This window comes from Carassius carassius, chromosome 40 (genome assembly GCF_963082965.1).
Source record: "Carassius carassius chromosome 40, fCarCar2.1, whole genome shotgun sequence".
Classification (NCBI taxonomy): domain Eukaryota; kingdom Metazoa; phylum Chordata; class Actinopteri; order Cypriniformes; family Cyprinidae; genus Carassius; species Carassius carassius.
This window is the reverse complement of record NC_081794.1, coordinates 18,061,239-18,068,720: the sequence shown is the minus strand read 5'-3', so window position 1 is coordinate 18,068,720 and position 7,482 is coordinate 18,061,239.

Sequence of the window (7,482 nt, the reverse complement as noted above, 5' to 3'; positions counted from 1 at the left end):
AAACATAACTGAATTGCGACAGCATACTTGAGAGAGAAGAGAAGAGAGCTGTAAGGAACATCAAAATGGATTTATTTTGCATTGGCAACTCTTGCCAGCTCTGCTTTGGAGGAGAGGAGCAGAAAAGGAGGGAAGAGAACGTGTAGGTGGATTCTGGGAGAAGGATAATGTGCAATCAAAAGAAATAAGCTGACAGCAAGAATTAAGACTGTGGAAGTGCCAAAACATGATCTTCATTACACCCTAGTGTTCATGTTACAACATTACAACGGTATGAATTCATGGCCGCAGTGTTTGTCTGACAAGAACTCATGAAGCTTAATGAACAATCAGGCTAATCGTGTACAAAATATTAGCATGAGCTAACCCAGAGGTTTAATTAGTCTTCACATCATTACTCGCTCTGATTTAGTTCCACATGACAATTCTTGCATGGTCTTGGCCAAGAAATTACACTGAATAGTACATTAAATTCACTGTGTATGTGATCCTTGTGATTTATTTGCTACAGTATAAGTCTTCGAATGTCACGCGATAGCTTAGTGTGACGATCAGACCTACATTTATTATTTTCTCCTTACGTGAGCTATAAAAAGCTTTAAGTAATTCAATTTAACAAATCAGCTCGAGGTGTAAAATGTACTCTTTTGTAATCCAGTTAAACAAATTCACAGAAAAAAAAAAAATATTATTTCAGGAATCGGACATCGCTTTTTCTTTCGTGAAGACAGGGCGGATCTGAAGATCGTCAGTTCCTCCACTTGGAATACACTTTTGCCCCATTTACACTGCATGGTTCAAGTGACCCAATTCCGATTTTTTCCTCTCATGTGGCACAGATTGGATATGATCGGTGAACGTGTAAGCAGGAAAAAAACACATGGATTCCGATGTTCTCAGATCGGATTCAGGCCTCATTCATATGTGGTAATAAATCGGATATCAAACCGGATACGTGCTTTTGCATGTGCCATGTAAGCAGACAAATCGGATATTCCCCAGTAAATGCGAGTCGTACGTCATTAAAAAAGTGACGTCAACTCAGGTGGACACCACCAACTGAGATCACATTACTTATTATAGGCGCGAAATTCGCCCAGGCTGCAACAAGGGCTCCTCTTTTTTTCTCCGCCGTACGAGACCAATGTTTTGCTGATTTTTTTGTTGACTTTTCAAAATATTTTGGAAAGCAAAACACTGTATAATTTTATTTGCATCTGCATCCATTGTATTTCGTGCTGTTTTGCTTTCTTTTCCGGGTCAGAACGTCTACATTTGGTTTCAGCAGTGTATAGTGTAAATGCAAATATCGGATATAGTCAGAAAATCGGATTTGGGCAACAAGACCTGCAGTGTAAATGCAGCTGATATTTCAGAAATTGTAACAACAGTCAGTCAGTACTGACTCGGTCCCATTCGCTGTCGATTTCAAAATGATATTTTTTAACAAATTTTGTATTTGTTTTCGCGAAGGTTTTCTTTTTTCACATTCAAACTTCAAAAGAACATTGCATGCTTACATTTGTGAAATTATACGTCCTTACAGAGATGTATTAATTGACTACAACAGAGAACCAACAACAACAGTATAAACGAATTAAAAAAATATTTTTTTTTCATCCCTGGGTTTTGTTTAAAGTTCACCCAAATTTTCTATTTCTGGCATCATTTACTTGACCACAATTTGTTCCAAACAAGTTACTTTTTCCTGTTAAACATACAATATTGTAACCAAACCGTAGCTGTATAGCCATTGACTTCCATAGCACAGAAAAAAACACTAAATAAATAAATAAATTAAAAGTATTTATTTATTTATTTATTTATGTTATGAAAGTCAATATCATGAGGATATCATGAGGGGGAGTAAATGATGACCATTTTCATTTTTGGGTGATATCCTTTTTTTCCAACAACATGAAGGTGATTAAATACCTGCATGCATTTGAGACAAGACTGTCTGAAAAACACTGTCACGTCGCCTTCAATGTTAAGGATGGTTCGCCCTGTTTAAGCATAAAAATTCCAAAGGGAAATGCTGTATGTATGAGTAGGCAACAACCTAATTGATGTTTAACATTACATGCCTGTATCTCTGAAACTGCTGCACCTCAGATCATAAATCATCAAGAGAAAGGTGTGAAGAGTGTGTGAGTGTGTGCTCTTGTTAGGGAAAGTGTGTGAGGTAAACTCATGGGAGCAGCAGTCAAAACACCAGTGCGAATACCCCTCATTTATCATGCGCTCACACACGCTCACACATCAAGCCTATGATTTCATAGACCTTAATTAAAAAGCACACAGCACTATTTATAAGTGTGATCATCACTTAGTAGCACTAATAAGGATGTTCGTTGAAGAAACACATATTATTAAGCCTTAGGAGTAGCGGGGGCTCTGCTATAGGCACACATGCTAATAAGCTGCTGACGGGGTCTAACACCACTCCACGGGCCTGAACAAGATTAATCAGCCTGTAAAAGAGACCCACCACACGGCTTCCTGCAAGGACACCGAGGCTAAATCAGCAGTTGGAGACAAACTAATTAAGGGGTAGAGAGAGACCGAATCACTTGAGACTAGTGAAGAGGGGCATTGCTTTTAAATTACTGTCAGTCTTACTCACAAGATGCCTGGCTTTAAAGGGTTTCACTGTCTTTACTCAGGGTGTGTATGAGAAATTTTTAAAGCAGTGCTCTTTGCTTCTCATTAAACTTTCGAATTCAACTCCTGTCTTCACTTGTCTTTTTTTAAGACATGACTGTCCTATTAAAAATGCAGTGAATATAGAAATGTGAGTCATTTGTATACTTCATATAGGCCTACATGTTTCCTCTTAGAAAACTGGTACGAAACTGTCACTGGGGCGGTGCCCTTTCAAAAGGTACAAATACAGTATGTGCACTCTAGGCACTAATATGAACTTGTTAAAATATTAATGTGTTTTGAAGTACTAATGTGTAATTTATAGTACTGTGTACCATTTAGGGGTAAATAAGGTACAAAGATGTAACTGGGGCGGTTCCACTGAAAAAGGTATGCCTTTGTACCTTGATTACCCCTAAAGAGTGTATATTAGTACCTTAAAATATATTAGAACATACTTTGTACATTTTAGTACCTTTTGAAAAGGCACTGCCCCACGGACAAGTTTTTTTTTTTTTACCTTTTTTTTTTTTCTGAGAGTGTACCACCCCAGTGGCAGCTTTATACATTTTTTGGGGGGGGGGTTGCATGTGTAAAGTTTTATTTGTGCTGCTGTGAAAACTTTCTAATATTTATTCCGTTATTATTTATTATTATTCCGTTCCCTCGATTTATAAATTGTGCGCACGATTTACTCTTTCGTTCCCTCGATTTATAAATTGTGCGCACTATTTACTCTTTCGTTCCCTCGATTTATAAATTGTGTGCACGATTAACTATTTCGTTCCCTCAATTTATAAATTGTGCGCACCATTCACTATTTTGTTCCCTCAATTTATAAATTTTGCGCACCATTCACTATTTCGTTCCCTCAATTTATAAATTGTGCGCACTATTTACTCTTTCGTTCCCTCAATTTATAAATTGTGCGCACCATTCACTATTTCGTTCCCTCAATTTATAAATTGTGCGCACCATTAACTATTTTGTTCCCTCAATTTATAAATTTTGCGCACCATTCACTATTTCGTTCCCTCAATTTATAAATTGTGCGCACCATTAACTATTTCGTTCCCTCAATTTATAAATTGTGCGCACCATTCACTATTTTGTTCCCTCCATTTATAAATTGTGCGCACAATTTACTATTTTGTTCCCTCAAATTAGTAAATTGCACGTTTTAGTACATTAAGGGAACAAATTAGTAAATCATGCGCAATTTATTTTTTCTTGCATTCCATGTGCGGGTCTCCGTAATTTTATAAATAATTTAGTTAAATAATTATATAAATACCTTTAAATACAATTTTTAATGCCTTATCAAATATGCACATTTTTATGTGAACGAAAGTATAGAAATAAAAGCCAGCATTTTGTTGTTTTCTTATTACTTTTTTATTTAATTTGACATTTATAAAAATAATTCTTAATAGTTGTGCATTAACCCTTTCATGCTCTTTCCAATGTTAAAGTAATAAACTAAAATCTCTTTTTATGATTTTGTTCAGTAAACGCTTTATAATTGATATTTGCGAGAATATCAGTGTTTAATTTTCTAAGAAGCACTGTGTTGTTTTCAAGAATGTCATATTTAATAGCTCTGTTACTTTTAAGGCATAATTTCCCAAAGCAATCATTTATCTTCAGATGGCACAGTGCATATTTGAACACTTATATGTCGGACAGAATTTTGAAAATCTTGCAAAAAAGGAACTTCTTGTCTGGCACTCTGGAAGAGGCTCCAATTTTGTATAATGACCCTTATTTGCATATTGGCACACACACTCTATAAAACTCCAGGCAGGGTTCTTCAGGTGTTCTCTGCTGCAAAATTTACAAGCTCTTAATGCTGGGTCAGATGATAGAGTATGGATAAACCAATCAGGCTTCACTCAGGATGAGTAAATGGACAAGCAGAGGGGTCCATTATCTGTCAGGCTCATATCATACAGCAGCTCCATATTTACGGCCTATTTAATGGGGTTGATTGTATTAGTGCACGAGAAGAGGGAACGGCCCTATTGCAGACATAGTATTTCCAGCTTTGTGCAATTACCTTATGTAAATCCCACAAGCAGGCGTCTATTTAAAATGCATTGAATTTCCCAATGCAAAACCATCAAGTCCAACCATCCAAACTTCATTAATACCAAAGCATGGGCAGATAACATTTTAAGCACTCCTATTATTACTTTAGCCATGGCCCGTGTGCATCATTTTAAAGGATACTTGAGATGGTATTTGAAAAGATTCTGTAAATGGAGCATTTAAGCACAGGAGCCACAGAAATGTCTCAAGTGAGGAACAAGCAAAACTTTGCATGAAAGTAGCATCAATATTTACGCAATTGTCTTATAAAAGCCAATTAGGGAAAGGAAATGGATTTCAACAACATGTTTGCCCTGTTTCCGGCGTGGTTTACATCTCCATGCAATATTTGCATCAATGGTCAATTATTTCACATAAGAGGTATCTTGAACCCTGATAATATCACTTAAAGCAACAGCAGACGCATGCTTATCAGCTGCTAGGACATTCCTATAAATGTCATTCAGCCTGCATGCATACAGATATACAGCCCACAAAACAGTTCACATTTATATGTAGCCCTATAAAAGTAGTTACCCTGTCAAATAAAATGATTTAATCTGCCCTCCTCATACATGCAAATTAAGTTGAGGTGCTGTCAAATATTTGGCTTATTCTTTTCCTCTTGATCTGAGACTCATTCGGGAGAGTTTAACTAGCAGCACTTTTTTTATTCATATCAGAGCGGTTGCACAGAGCAGCAAATGTGCAAAATGTTTTGTTTTTTTTAATGAACACGATTACTCAGTTTAGTTGGGGCTCCAAAACACAGATATGAAAATGGATCCCTGAAGAAGCAAACTCAATTATCGTTTATGAAAGTCTTCAGTCATATATGTTTATAGGCACACAAACATGTTCTTGGTCAGAGTCTGTCACTCACACTGAGTAAGATGCAAAAAGAAGAGTCAAAGTCATGAATGTTTTATGGGTCATAATGGCTTGCTCAAATGTCCTCACCAAACTTAGGCCTCCACGGACACACAAGACCAGGGGCTTTCCCTGGCACCTCTGCCCCACAGACACGCAGCAGCATATGGTGTGCAATTCAGACACCTCTGGGGCCCCAGCTGCAGCAGAGTGTGGTCAGAGCTATGAATTATGGATATGAGCTAATTGTTTTCTCTTTTTAGCCTGTACAGCTCATGGTTTCAAGCAGGTGTTTGATTTGATCTCCACCCAGTCACTATTCTGTCATTTTCCATGTCACTTTTTCATAGATTCCTGTCTAGAAAAACAGAGTGAATTATATAAAGCTAAACTAAACACCATAAATGTAAGGAAATTATTTTGGTAAAGGGTGTTTTGGATTAAACCAATTACTACAGCGTTTTAATAAAGCTCCTGAATAAATGTTTAAAAAAATACAGGAAAGTGCTGTGCAATCTGCTCTCCTCAAATAAACAGGATTTATTTATTTTTTTCTTTTAAATCACTGTAATAAAAGGAAGGCAACGGCTGATAGTTCCCTGCGTCGTTCCACATTCTCAGTTCGTGTAATATCGAAATAAATGGCGACACGTGAACAATGAAAATAAACACTAGACTAATAACTCGAGCATTATCACTTTAATATTATCCATGAGTTTTTGTCTTTTTAATTAGGATTAGGCGTCAATTTCAGAAACAGCAGTTAGTCTGAAAATTACATTCACAATGTGCAGTTCACAAATCCGTGATGACATCAACCCTCCCCCGTCCCATCTAATACTCATTACCTACATCCATACATCAACAAAATTAGATCTTTTCATTTGTTACTGACACACAACTTCAAGCCATCACACTTCTTTTTTTGTACAACAAGTTCAAGTATTCTGTACATATGTTTTCATATTTTGTTAAAAACGAGACAGAGAAGGCGTTTATCATGCGTACCTTCAGTGAACACTAACTGCAGCACTATTTCCAGTACCATCCTGTCAATTTGTTATCAAGCTCCTTTCCATCCAGAGGCAGAGCCGGAAACAGTAGATGAATATTCTGTATTGATCTGAAACCGTGTAAGGCCTAAATGCCGATCTAAGCAGCTCACTTTTCTTTTTCCAGTAAGCCTAGAGAGATACAAGGGCGAGAGATGAGACCTCGGACTGTTTTTGAGAGCTCTTCTGGAGAGATCTGGTTCTCTGCGTACTGTTTACACAATTCAGCACAACACAGTCCGTTTCTTCCAAGGAAACAAGACCGGTTTGATCTCAAAAGCGTGAAAATCCGGATATTTCATTGAAGGTAGGGTCTTTTCATTAAAAGGAAGTTTTTCTATTGGATGACATAACTGTGTGAAGAGCATGTCTGTTATCCAGTAGCATGAGGCGCACAACTTTTCCAGTAAACTTAAGGGAGGTGTGGATGGAGGGCAAACATGGGTGGATACGGAAAAAACAAGAATTTTCCCAATATGAAACAGGAATCCTGTCCTAATACTGATTATTAATCATTGTCCAACCCCACTATCCGTAGGTCAGTAGTCATTGTTAAATAATACTGTCTTCTAATACAGTGCACTTTCAGCTTATTCCACAGGAAAAAATGAAGAAAACAAAACCTCTGAGCCACGCAAGAGCCCAGATACAAGTCAAAATCAGTATTTCTTTTAAACATTTCACTGCAAAGACTTGAAAGTGTCCACTCAGTCAGTTTTCATACTAGTCGTCAATACTGGCTAAGACAAAGTCCATTCCAGTGTCCAACTAAGAAAAGTATTCCCATTTCTCAAAAAAAGAGTGCATAATGGAGACTAGTGACCAT